We start from the raw sequence: 14,929 nt of genomic DNA on the forward strand, positions 1-14,929 counted from the left end.
TTTTTCAGGCAACCATTTGCAGATTTCAGATTAGTAGGGATGAGCCATAGCACCTTCATATCTGAGGTCACATTCTGTTCTGGAGAAAAGTAGCTTGCTCTCGAAAGATAATAATAAGATGAGCAGTTGTTTTGGATATGTTGTATCAGACTAGGGTCATGAAATGGTAGTCAAGTCCTAAATTTCAGTTATTAGGTCAGCTGACACACACAATAAGCTCTGCTTAATGACTGAGAGAATGGCATTGTGAGAGCAAGTGCCTGAATTGAGGTTGCTGGGTTCACTCGCTTTGAAACTGTTACAAGTTCAACAATACAGAAGGATCTTTGATTAGAATTTCTGCTTTTCCAGATTCAAAAGGAGTCAGCAGAGGTGGCAACTCCTATGGATGTGTACCAGCATGGCTCACTGGGAGAAGACCCAAAAACATGCTATCTCTCTCTTTAATGGGAGTGTCTGAGAATTCCACACAAGGAGATGGGAATGGCATTAAAGAAAGGCTGGTTTAGTTTTTCCTGCTCCGCATGTTACTTCCACAATTCTTACCAGATATTCAGACAAAAAATTAACTAAAATAAGAATTATGTATCAATAATGTTTAAAGCCAATATTTTAGATTATCCTTTAAAGTCAATAAAGCAAAGAAAATTTGGAAAGTTGCAATTAGGATTGAAAAGATTTTAAAATAAATTATCTATTTCATTAATTACAGTCATCACTTAATAACTGTAGTACTAAGAATGGTTTAAATTTCCTTACCTGTGTCAACTTCAAATTAGGTGACTATGTGACAAGTAATTTATAGTGAGATTAGGGGAGGAAACATTTTTTGTATCGGAAGATTACAGGCATACTTACAAAAAGAGAATTTTGTTCTGTCTATACGTTAGCTTTATTATGAGTAGTTATGATAAAAAAATAGCTTCTTTTTATTTCTATTTTTATGTTATCAAATAATACAGAGTAGAGCATTTTATATACTATTAACCATTTTTTGTGTTTCATATTCTTACAATATCATTAAGAAATGGATTCACAGCTCTAGGTATCTGGACTTGATTCCTGTTTTTATGATTTTCTTTCGGTAATGAAAAGGCCGATTTAAGACTCCCACGATCCCCAAGGTGACAAAATTCAGAACTTTCCCACTTCACTTTACTGTCCCTTCCTGGCCTACATATATTCTCAAATATTATGTACAGATACAGTATGTAAAAAAATATGCTAAACTTTCTTTTTTGATTCATTCCAGGGTCATCCCAAAACATAATCAGCAAGGGGGCATGATTATAATAAAAATAAAGCCCACGGTAATTTGTATACACTGCAAATATACCTGAGAATGCATAAGCAACAGTGACAACAGTAAACAGAACTTCATCATGGAAACTTTAATTCTGCAAGTTGTTTCAATGAAAACCCCAGCACCAGCACACATATAGAAAACCAGCAAACAGGACTCGATAAACAATACTGTTCAATAATAGAACATAAAATAAAATAAATAAAAAGACAAAAAAAGAAAAACTATCACCCTTAGTAGTGCGGTTTCCTGGCACTCACTCAATGAATACTACAGTTGCCATTATTCTTTTCAGAGTGAATGAGGTCCTTAGGGTAACATTCTTCCCACATCTGTGATATGTCTGACAATGAAGAAGTATAAGGCAATGTCACACTAAACAGTTTATAGACATGTGCATGGCGTTGTGTCATTTTGCTTCTTTGTTTACATCAAAACTACAACCAACATGGTTGTTACTGTAATAATTAAACCCTAACAAAGATAAAGGGTTGGTGAACTCCGTATATTGTTTTACACAAAAGCACAGTGGTTTGCAAAATATGTTCAAACAGATGGGAGTCTCTGACCAGACTAAGATGGTGGTGGTGGTGGTGGTGACCGTTATAAGGTTGATGAGGCAGAAAAGAGGCAGGTTCAGATGCCTCAAAACTTGAAATGTTGACGTGTCACTGGCCAATGATTCTCCGGATCCACAGAGGGAAGGACAAGAAAGGCGTTAGGAGGCAGCACCAAGCTCCCGACTGGGGTGGAATTGCAAGTCAACAAGCCCTGAAGTTGTCTCCCAGGCATGAATGCTTGACACTATGAACAACTAAACAGGAGTGCATTCTTACCGGAGGAAAAATAGTGCCAAGAATCTGTAATAAAACTCTTATTTCTAACTTCCTTTTGCTATCAATAACATACCTCAGAAATTAGGAAGACATGCTTTTTGAAATATAAACCTTAGCTGCTTCAAAGCGAACATGCAGCTTTATTTTCACATTTAACCTACAGTCCTCATTTTAAATCGCAAGAACAAGCACATTATTTTTTTTTTAATATATAAAAATATACCTCAGCTAAAAATTCAGTTTCCAGTGGCAAATTAATGTACTCTGCGGTTGTGAAAAATAACTTTGATTAAAAAATACCAAACTAATCCTTTTACATAATGGTTTAGGTTATAGCAGTTTAGATAAAAGGATCAATTCCAAAGAGCAATTTACTAAGGTACAGTAGGATCAAAAGAAAAAGTTTTTTTGTATTATTCAAATCTAAGCAGATGTAGATGCTTTAATTTAATTTTGTACAGACATCTTCTGATAAATCATGCTTGACAAAAGTGTATGTAACAAAATCATATCTGATCAAATATAAAATTCTACTTTTACATTAGATAATCACTATTTACAAAAATCTATACAGTATATGTGTAAATCTGTACCTGAATTATCTTGAATGAAGCACAGGCTTTAGTCCCTGTCCAATAATAAAGTTTGGAAAACAGAATTGATTTATCTTTTGTGCAACAGTGATCACAATATTGTTATGTCTTAATTCTTCTTTGTGAATGATTTCTATGAAGATAAGAACTTTTTATTGTTATTATAAATTTGGTAAGTTTATAAGTACAGACTTTAAAAAGCAAAAACAACAACAACAACAAAAATCTGAAACACAAGCAGATTCAGTGACTGCTCAGGCTCTCGATGTGATTTACAGACATGAATGGAATCAGCAGCCTCGGGAATGCCTTATGCACCGCACTACACTGCCTAATACCTTTTCAGGATGAGTAAAAATGCAAAATGGGAATAGAAAAACATTATTACTGTAAATAACAGACAGTTAAACTCGATCTTAGTACCCTAGAAATTACAGATTAATAATCGTTACGTCAAGCACCAGGAGAAATTATGGAAACCATAACAGGACTAAATTCAAAAACTACTTGAAAGAAAAAAACAAATTAATATATTAGTTAAACGCCTGCTTGGGTTTATAAAAGTAGATCCTCTCAAACCAATCTGTAACACTTTATTTTAAAGGCAACTAAAGTTTTAGAAAAAAGCAAAGCAAATCACACCATTTTAGACTTTCAAAGGATATTCAACACAGTACCATATCAAAGACTAATTCTGAACTCTGGAAGCCGTGAGGTCAATGGTGAAGTCCCTCATGGATCGCTGCCTGGAAGATTACTCTTTCAAATTTATATTACTAACATTGATTCTGACATAGTGTATAAACAAGGGGAAAAAAAGTGGGAAAACACTTAAAAGAGGCAGTTTGATGTAAGCAAGTGCAAAGTTTTTACTTGCACACTAAAGAAAAAAAATTAATATAGGTACTGAACTACAAGAATCTAACTTTGACAGGACAAGTCCAGGATTAAATCTAATATGGCAAAAATATTGATTATAATACAGAAGGCCTTATGACAGTCTCAGACATAAAGCAATAGTGAGATTGTGCCCAGTGTTCCGCATACAGATTTGGCTGCAGATAGTACAGATAGTTCTAGAAGGTGTGTGGATCAGAACACCAGAGTATATGTACTCCTGAACTGTAAGGCATCTCTTTAATTGAATTAAGACGATTAGTGCTGTAATCCAACTCTTCAAAGATATAAATAGTGATTTTTAAGAATACGTTTATTTAAATTGTGAAAAAGAAAAATCAAGGAGACTGGAGGAAATTAAAGGGAAGAGCCCTGAACATGAAGATCACAAAACGTAAATAATTTGAATAAATGATTATAAGAATTCGACACAAATGATTGCAGAATGCAGTTGATGTGACAACCTAAAAGTGCCTGGATGAGAAACGTACCATTAGCAAACCATACAAGCTTGGTGGCAGAATGGTCTCTTTGTTGTTATCAAGCTTCTTGTATTCTTGTGTTCTTTTTATAGTAGAACGCTTAACACTTACATAGATTTATAATAGAAATTGTTTGATGAAAGATGTCAAAGATACAATACCTGAATTTGATATATGTTCTTTTTTATTCCTAAATTTTCATAAAATGAATTGTCCTTGCTTAAATAGTTCCAAAACGTTTGAGAATAGTGTGGCATTTAGTATTCAAGATTTCTTCTTCTTCTTCTTTTGGCTGCTCCCGTTAGGGGCTGCCACAGTGGATCATCGTCTTCTATATCTTTCTGTCCTCTGCATCTTGTTCTGTTACACCCATCACCTGCATGTTCTCTATATTGCAATAATTAAATAATATATTTTTTAATTAAATATTAAAATTAAGGGTTTGATTTTTAACATTTGGAATTATTTTTCATGGGTACTATTCAACCAAATAGAGTGTATCAATTATTGCATTATAAAAATCAACATGGTTAGTTATACTTTAAATATGTCTTCGATATAACATTATGGTCCCATGTTTAGTGCAGCAGTCTCACAGCTCCAGTGATATGGGTTTGATTTCAACCTGGGTCAAAACCAGTTTGCAAAAATGTCTAGTCTGACACCAGAGCTTTCTAGTTTGTGAAAACAAATACCAAAGATATGCACATTAGGGTTAATATGTTACTATGTAACTATATATTTAACACTGCGATTGATTGTGAACTTGGCCACAAATGTGTCATTTAATATACTGGAATTTCTTCCAGGTGGATCGGATTGCTTGTACTTGAAAAACTGGGTTCAGAGAAGAAAAAGTAATGGATATCTGCTTACTTTCTGAAAATATTAGTCTTGTATCTGGCAGAAAAAAGAAAGAAGATGTTTACATGTGGAGCATATGTACAGTATTTATACACAACATTTTGTGTGAGCAAAGCCTTTCTGTGAAGTTGTTCAAAGCAGAATACTAACCCTAAGTCACACGTTAGCATATTCCCAAACATTATGAATACTTAATTTCCAATGAAGTGTATAATTAGGGGAAAAATATGAAACACTGGTTATTTGAAAGATAGACTTCTGACATGGCAGTCACAGTCACCGTGAGGTAGCCGTATCGCTCTTGGTATACAGGAGCCCCAGTAGCACTTCTTGACACAATTCTGTTGAATAATTTGTTGGCATAAGGATGTGCAATAGGCTGGAAAGGATCAAATGATTTTGGTTGGTTTAGTTTTGAAATTGCTATTTGCTTCTATCTATCTATCTATCTATCTATCTATCTATCTATCTATCTATCTATCTATCTATCTATCTATGCGTTGGCGCTTTAAAAACATTAACACTATGTAAAAAAATACTTGAACCCTGAATCACTGAAGAACCATTCAAAGGTGAGAAGTAATTAAAAAGAGATAATGTCAACTTAATTACTGAACCTGTACAAATAACCACTTAATTCATAAACATAATTTTGATGCTAAATATTATTTACTAACAGAAAAATATTCCAAGAAGACAGTCTTCAGGAATGTCTTTGGTGATTTTACATGAACTTACTTAGAGGAAAAGTGGTATTTTACACAGAGTGCTATTTTACCAAAACAAATGTCTAGAATTAAATGCCTAGAATGTCAAAAACATGACCTGTGTCAGAAAACAGAACCTTCTTTTTAAATTGTGTGCTTTTAAGTATGTTAATTGAGCATACTTGGTCAAAGGATTCAGTATACACATTTGTTAAGGAAAGACAGGACCACATATAAGACATTTAGAATTTATAAGTGACTATTAACTGTAAAATAAGCTAATAAGCTAACACACAGGGTGAACTGTTCACTTTAAGAAAAAGCTGCCAAGTCCTGTATGGGTTGTGAGGGAGTGCTGTGGTAGACTGCATACTGCACATGCTGTAACTGGTATTGATCCAGTCTTTGTACCCTGCAGGCCTTGCTGAGCTGCTGGTGGAGCCCTGAGTGGATACATCCTGCTCATCTTTGGGGTGTACATGTGTATGTGATGTGTAAAGTTATTTGCAATCGGGCTAGTTCATATTTTGTAGTATACCTTTGCATTTTTCCTGTAATTTATTACCTCCAGTAGGTCATTTGAAAAGCAGATTGACAAGTAAAAACTGCCTGAAAAATCACATAAAGTTCACACAATAAAAGTGTATTGGCATATTTGAAAACTCTGTCTTCTGCATTCTCCTAAGTGAGTGTCTGTTAAGAATGAGACACATCATAATACACCGTACCATAAATAAAAAAAAGATGGTCACTTATTGATTTTGGAAATAGCCCCGAGCATCTGACCTTTACATAAACAGAGATAAGCTGGAAGTGAGTACTGGTCTGTGTTTTTGATTAAGAGACTCTGGTCAAGTCCATTATCTGTTGTTTTCACTTAAGTAATAGAATAGGCCTCAGATTGTGGGCTACATTAAGAGCATTTAAGATGTAATGCACAAATTGTACTTCTTTCATTTTATACATTTAATTTTATGTAAATATAGCTACAGGGAATTTTCCTTTTAATATATGAAAAAGTGGCCATCAACAGCATAATATTTATCTTTCAAATAAACTATTATGCTTCAGGAGTTTGGCCAGTAATTTATTGAAATGCAAATTGCATTTTACATTTCTGTCCTTTATTTAGTTCTTGTAGTGACTTAAATCATAGGTAGCCTTGCCAGTTTCCTAGATTCAGTATTAAATTTGTTTAAACATATTCCAATAAGTAAATTCAAAATCTTACTAAGTACTTTAATAAAATAAATTAAAAAACGAAACAAGAAGTGTTTTAGTTAATTTCTTTTTTAATGTAGAAATAAAAGCCAGGTGGAAGGGAAAAAAAAACACTTGTGGCAGAAAGGGCACTTAGGAATTATTTCATTCATTTCTTGTATTTCAAGCCACATACAGCATGTTATCAAACACATCAATCCATCTTTCCTTCATAATCCCATTGGCTCCGCCTCCTCCGGCAATATCTGGTGCAAAACAGCAACCCATCTTGGTTGGGCATCAGTTCATCACAGGGCTCACACACACACACACACACAAATTCATACTCTGACTATTTAGAGTTGCCTGCAATTTATTTGTGTTCCATCCAGGATTGTGCTAATGACCATCTTGCCATAATGGAAAAAAGCAGGTTCAGAAAATGTGATGAAGTGAAGTAAAAAAAATGGTCATAATTGTTGGAATGGCCTGTGTCTGGGGTAGGAGGAACATATAAAAAAAGTGATTGATCACTGCTTTTTTGACTTTACTTGGGTACATTTCATTTAGAACTACTCTTTTACTTTTACCTCAATACATTTTAGATCAAATGGAATACTCTTTTACTTCATTACATTTTCCAGCAAATTATAATTACTCGTTATGCAGACCAAACTCTTATAATCAGGTGATTTTTGTTCATGCTATCTGAGAGAAGCATCATTCTCCTGCTCCTTCTTCAATAACGCTGTTGGCATTTAATTAAGGGTCGTCTAACTCAGATTGGTGGAATGGAGATATCTGATTCTGGAGGGGAGCCGGTTACTTAATCTAATTCAAGATCATTGGGATTCTGTACACCTTTGGATTGGAATTAGGTTGCCAAATATACCTTCTCTAAAGTGTGCAACTCTTTTAGCTGTCCCACATCAGCACTGACAGGAACCTATTGTACAAAAAGTGGGTCTGTCTTTTGATTTCATCTACCACCTTTAATTTTAGGCCAAAATCACCCTCGTAAACCATATACATGGTACCTCAGAAAACCTTTTGCAGGTGGTTTATCTGCCCAGTAGCAACACAAGCCTCCATGAACACTGATAGTTGCCACCTCTTTTCCAATCTGTTGTTAAGGGAGAAGAAAATGGGAAACAATAATGATGGAATTTTTACTTCCAGTAACTAAGTAACTTTTTACTTCCAGTCACAAAAGATGTATTCACTGCCAACATCTAATGTCGTTTCATTGGGTTAAGACACCCTCTCCAGTAGGTTGAAAGCCTTAGAGGGATCGAATTACAAATCCCTACAAGCACACTGCTTCTGCAGATCACTATAAGGCCTTAACGCAAGGCCACTGATTCCAACTAGCGATGCACATATTAACTCTCTGTCTTCGGAGCTCCTGATTAGCTATTCTCATCACATCCATTGTGTCTGAGGTTGGCTCCTTGAATCTATACTTGTCTTATTTGTGTTTCAACCTGTTGCAGGGTGCCAGGTATAGCCTGTAGGCCTAGTCATCTTTAGCCAATGATCTCACCCTTGTCACTGCTAGAAAGAAAGGCACAAATACAGACTAAAATTGTTTGGCTTCATAAAGGTAAACCTTATTTATCTGTCTTAAGTAAGAAGGAAAAAAATAAATAAAATTATTTTAGGGAACTGGGAGACTATAAAACTCTGGGGCCTGAAGAGAAAGAAACAGAAGTGATGTTTCCCATAAGGCCTCTGTTTTTCTTCCATGTCTTCCTAGTTGAGGGTGGAAAGGAAAAAAGAGTGAGAGCTGGTGTTCAGTTCAGACATCAATATCACCTATAGGGTCCCCTTTAAATTGGTACCCATAAGAGGTGCAGTAGACTTATATATATAAATATATACTGATTATATTTAAATTGTTATTTTTTTATTATATTATTATACTGTCAAGTTAAAATGTCAATGTCATGACTGTATCCTAATTTTTTATTTAGGTAATAAATACACTTCTAACATTTTTCTCGATGCACCTTGAATAGTCTGTCATTTCTTATGTGCTCGTGCAAAGGATGTGTTCACATTTTCCTCAACCACGTGTGACATGTTTAATGAACCACAAGGCTCTAACATACAGTATTATTAGATTTTCTTTAAACCTGTGAGGGCTCTGTCTCATTCAGTGTGTAATGGCTTAGAATGATTGCTGAGGGTTACATGGGTTTCCAAAGGGCTGAGCAGGTCACAAGAAAAGCACAGCAACTACTCTTCTGGTCACAATGTCAATGCCAGTGGCCTGCAGTTACAATTGAGCTTGTTAAAGTAAATGTAGATATTTCTTTATTGAGATGGCTTATCAAGTATCAATGCTAAACATGGAAAAATTCCTCTTCATTTTCATGTTGAATATTCTGTATTTAACAGTGAAATAAATTAAAATATTGCAGTGCCGTGTCACCAAATAGTATCCGATATTTGTGAGTAAAAATTACAGTTAAGAATATTCTGAGAAATAAACAAAACAGTATGCTGCATTTCAGAAAAATAAAAAAATTTAAACTGCATCTACCTTTACGGCTATCATTTATTCTAGCATTGGAACTGAAATAGAAAGGATACATATATATAAAAAAGAATGAATAAGAAATAGAATACAAAAGTTATGCAGAATATAAAGTAAGTGGGGCAATGATGAAGGCTACTTCAAGTGAGTAAGAAAAGTACTGAAAATGGAGACAGAGAAAACTACTCTACTGGTACAGTAAGACATTAAATGGAAACTCAGAGTAAATATAAAAACAATATTGGAAATCTATTTAAATCTGAAAAGACTTTACTGTTTATAAACATTAATATTCAAAGAATACGGTTACACATTGAAATAGAATGCATACAAATGTACATATAATTATTTTAAATGCTCTTTTCAAGGTTGTCACCAATTTATTGTGGTAAAAGGATAAATAACATGTTGAAGTACACCATTGGGATCGTGCCCCTTGGCTACTCGAATGTGTTATGTACCTCTATATGCTGCAACTTTCTCAATGGTAAATCTTTACTACGACTAACTCATTCCATCTCACAAATGCTTAACTGAAATGACATAATGGATGAATAGGGGAGTGAAAAGATGAGGGACCATTCCATTTTTGGATTTTGTTAACTTTGCCATGAATAAATAAGGTAGTTCCAGCAGGTAAAGTGCAGCTATGACATTATGTAAATTATCATCAATGATGTGTAAATATCCTATTGGTTTTAAACAGGATGCTATTTGTATTGGGAAGTCCAATGGATGACAAAAAAGCATTGTACACCATTAAAACATCGGCAGTCTGCACTCCCAACATCTGGTAGAATTTATATGTGAATTCATGTACTTTATGCTTTTTTGTTGTCATCTATTCAGCATGACACTATAGAAACTGTAATCCATTACATAAAGCAATATTTTCTTGAAGTCACAGCAACCGGCACAGCTTGTTTTTGTTAATATGAGGAGAACTAAGTTAGGCCATCAGTTAATGCACGTTCAACACACCAGGATAATGTACTATCACTGTATTAAGCCATTAGTTGTCTGACTGTAAGCCATGCACTACTCTGCACAAGTCATTTGAGTCTACATCTATTTTATCAATAGCTTATGTAAAAACTTCAGCAGCATTGCTAATTCTGGTGAACATGGCCACTGCCATACCACAGTTACACTCCCTTATATTTTGCTTAGTCTTCCTTTAAATTACACCATGCCTGGCTAGCTTCTTTAACAAATATTTACACCACAATTGATGGAGAGTTGAAAGTTGCCTGATCAAAAGGTCAATAAAACTTATGGGAGTGTCTCTTGCTAATTTCTATACTGATTGGTTTTGTGTTTGCCTTGGTTTGTTCTTTGAGAGGTTTTAATAAAAAAAGTTTATTGAATGTTAAACCAAAGAACCATATATTTTTACTGAAAAGTGATAGGCAACTTCTACAAAAAACTTTCCTCATAATTTTGGGTACATTGTTGTCCAAGATTTAAGAGACAGAGTTAGACTGATTTTTTTTAATGTGTTTAATTTATTACAAATAATTGTAGGGATGTATTTGTCTCATTATTATAACCATCATAACCCTCACTAAATATCAAAGACCAGGCAGTGGGATGTTAATTTCTATGGAACTTTCTTCTTTTAAGGAGGGATTAAAAAAAATCAGTAGCCAATGATATTTTAGTCATAACTTCTAAAATCTCTAAATTGCTTTAAAATCTCTTACTCACAGTTATTGAAAAAAATACATTGTGGCTATGAGGGGGCGCACCATCTCCCCAACCCTGACACATGGCAAGCTTAGATCTCCACCTCCCGACTCTGGCTCCCAGAATGAAGGCAGGCGCCTCCTTTTATGTTGCACCTGGGAGTACTCCAGGTGACTCATTAGTGAGATCAGGAAGTACTCCCAGGTGTTGTGGAAGCCCGACAAAATAGTACTCTGCAGCTCCCGCTGGCAGCACCCACGGAACCCAATATGGCTATCCTGAACTCCAAGTCCCATATTGCCCTGTGGGAATCCTGGGCACTGCTGCTATTCATGAGGACTGCCATCTGTCGGTTCAAGGGAGGTAGTGTCCTGCGTTTATTCTATCCCTCAGTACTTCTTCTTCATTGGCGTCTCAGCCGGGTAAGTGCTTTGGCCGTCTGCCATAATATAAAATAAAGAAAAAAGTACAATACAGTAAGTGCCACTCAGGTTAGAGCTTTTATATTTCCAGTAGTTAATGTCCTCAAGTTAATCTTAAAATCATAACTTTAAAAGTAAATGGCAATTCCTTTTCTTTCTTTCTTTCTTTCTTTCTTTCTTTCTTTCTTTCTTTCTTTCTTTCTACTAAAGAATGTCATTCAAGCAGGAATTTTGAATGCCTTATATTGTGATGTTACCTTGGTATGGTCATTTTGAACTCAATGCCAAGCTCTGGCTTTTTTGACCTTAACTTTTGAAGCTCACTATTTTTCTGTGCCTGTGCTTTTGCGTATTACTTTCTTGGTGTTTTTGAGTTTGATTTGTTATTGCATGTATTTGCTTGTTTTGTTATTTGGATGGCAACTGCTTTTTATTTCTTTAGCATTAAGATGTTCATATGAGTCAGATCTATAAGAGAAAATATTTACGTAGGCAGGTACACATGTCTGCCCACACAAATATAGATAAATGAAGACAACCCTGATGAATTTAATCATAGTGAGTTTCCAGGCCAGTGTTAAAGGCTTGTTAAGGATTTTACACCACATGCTGTTTTTTGCTATCTTTCATCCTGTCACTGCAATAATTGTTGTGACTCAGCAGCATTAGAAAAGGAAAGAATCTGAAACATATGGTCCCCAAAAGATCATCATCAGACTGATGTCATTTACATTTATTTGCTCAGCAGACGCTTTCATCCAAAGTGACTTACAAATAAGGTCAACATAATCGAATAAACGTCAGCTGGGGGGACAGTTTGGGAACTGGTACAATTCCCAGGTTAAAAAAACCTAATCATAATATCAGTTAAACAGAAATTCACCATACAAACACTTCTTAAACACATTAAGGGACTCAATAGTTTGAAAGGAGGTGGGCAGCTCTTTCCACCATCTGGCAGCTACACACAAAAACAGTCTGAACTGAAATTTGATGCTGCACAGAGATGGCATCACCAAACACCATTCATCAGCAGATTTGCATTGGCAAGAAGGAGCCTAGGACATCACAAGTGTCTCCATATAGGTGATGACCCATTGAGTACTCACTAGGCAAGCCTCAAGGATCAGAACTCAATACATGGCTTTTCTTCAGTAATCCAAATCTGCATAACCATGGATAATAACACCAATGACACCATGATGGCTCCAATAGACCCCTGTCTCCCTGTGTTACGATATAGCGGGTTGGATAATGACTGACTTACTAACTTACATTGAGACCAGGTCTCCTCTCTGCCTCGGCATCACAAAAAACAACTGTATGGAAAAAAATGTCTCTAATGTTTTATACGGGGGTGTAGCTCTTGGCACAAATCTGATAGAAACACAGAATATAGTTTCTATTGAAGGCCAAATACTCCTCAACCTCCTTCCCCGCCTCCCTTTCCAAATCTACTCTTTTAATGCTGTCATAACCTTCCTACGAAAACCTACATACTCCTGTAATATTCCTGTATTTTCTCTACCACCACCTGAAGCAAAGGATACATGGTACCTAAGTACAAACAGATTAGACATATGCCTTACTTTACTCACTTTAGTCAACCCTCTTCCTATATCTGCACACAGGAAGGACACCCACATACATGTTTTATTGCTGAAGATCCAGCTTATATAATATTAAACAGAAACCTGTGCAACATGTGGTTGAAAGCTTTCTTTTCTTGAGTGATGATAACTAGTGTCATTACTAGATTCTTCTTGTTCCCCATTTTACTATATCTATCATCATTCTGAAGGTAGCCTTACTACTTGGACCCTCAAAAGTTTTCTTGCTATTTACTATAAGACACAATACTTTTTTTAAGCTTCAAAATCCAATCTTTAACTATAATTTTATAATCAACATGTAAAAGTATAATATGTCTCCAGTTCCCTAACACTGTTTCCCAACATAACAATTCTTGTAACCACTGATGCAGTAATTTTCCCTTGCTGAAATATCTCTGCCACCAGACAGAGGAGGTAACATAAAATTTCTTCCACTTCAGGTATTGTCTCATGCTTCATTAAAAAAGCACTGCCCTTAATTCCACCCATAATAATCTTAACTTCTTATCTAAGCTACTCAAAAAAGTCCCCATCTGTATCACTTCTTTTACTCTCTTGTGGATGCTTTTCTCTTTACAAAATTTCACTGTAGTTAGCAAATCTGCTTGATTCTGACACTTCATCCTTCCCTCCCCCAACGCCCTCATGATCATTTTTCATTTTTTGCTTTTGCTCACTTGAAGAACACTACACTCATCTTTTCATTATTATCATGAGTCCATTGATTACTTTTCATATAATAACTAGCCATCATTAGTTTCATCATCTTCTCAACGTTTTGCTTCAGTCTTGTCTCTTTTTGAAATTCATTATGCATACTGCAAGTTTGCTGTAGTAGGGAGTTTCTCCAAATCTCTAAACTACTCCTGCACTTTACACCTCCTTTAATTCCTTGGTATAACTTATAAAAATATTTTACTCATTTTTTCCTTTAAACTTTGCTACCATTTAAAAAAATATGTCACCAAAATTTACAGGGGTATCCACCACACCATGTGCGTTTACATTTCTCTCCTAAATATGTCATCCTCCAAATACATTGCATAAAGTCTTCAATACCCACCTCTGTTTCTAAGGTTTTATCTTTAACAACCAAGAGTGAAATTAGACTCACTAAATTTCTCTTATCGTTTGATGATAAGGTCTATCCATATTATCCATATTGAAAGCTAGAAAATGGTTTGATTATTAGTGTGTTAAGACAACCTTTTACCCAGATTCATTCATTTTTAGTTTGTTTGTGGAGAAAATAACTTTAGAATAAATTTGGCATTTGTTTAAAGGCTTAAATCCTGAATGGTTTTAAAAGCTCTCTATTACTCATATTGTTCTGAGCTCCTCAGTTCATAAATAATAAGGTACACATTTTTCTCTTTCTTTTTTTTCTTTCTTTCTTTCTTTCTTTCTTAACAATTAATTCATTATATCTCTATTTTGCCATAAGTGCCCTTCTTACTAAAAAAAACTTTAGTGGAATGAAGCATCCCTCAGCAGTGTGACAGCTCCGCTGGGTGTCTTGAAAACTGTGTCTAAATTCTTCATTCTCTGCTTTATTCACTAAAGTCACAAATGACTTGACATTTTATGCATTATACATGTTTTCATTTTTTGACACTATCTGTGTTTAAACATGCACATTAAACAGTACCTAATCCTAAATAAATCATAAAAGAATTTTGTACTTTACAAAAAAAGAAAAGTTTAAATTTCACAAGAAAATGGCTCTATGATCATGATTTCCTGTTGCGAGAGACTTAGCACATTGAGAACCTCAAAATAACTTAAAA

Source organism: Polypterus senegalus, chromosome 8 (genome assembly GCF_016835505.1).
Source record: "Polypterus senegalus isolate Bchr_013 chromosome 8, ASM1683550v1, whole genome shotgun sequence".
Lineage (NCBI taxonomy): Eukaryota > Metazoa > Chordata > Cladistia > Polypteriformes > Polypteridae > Polypterus > Polypterus senegalus.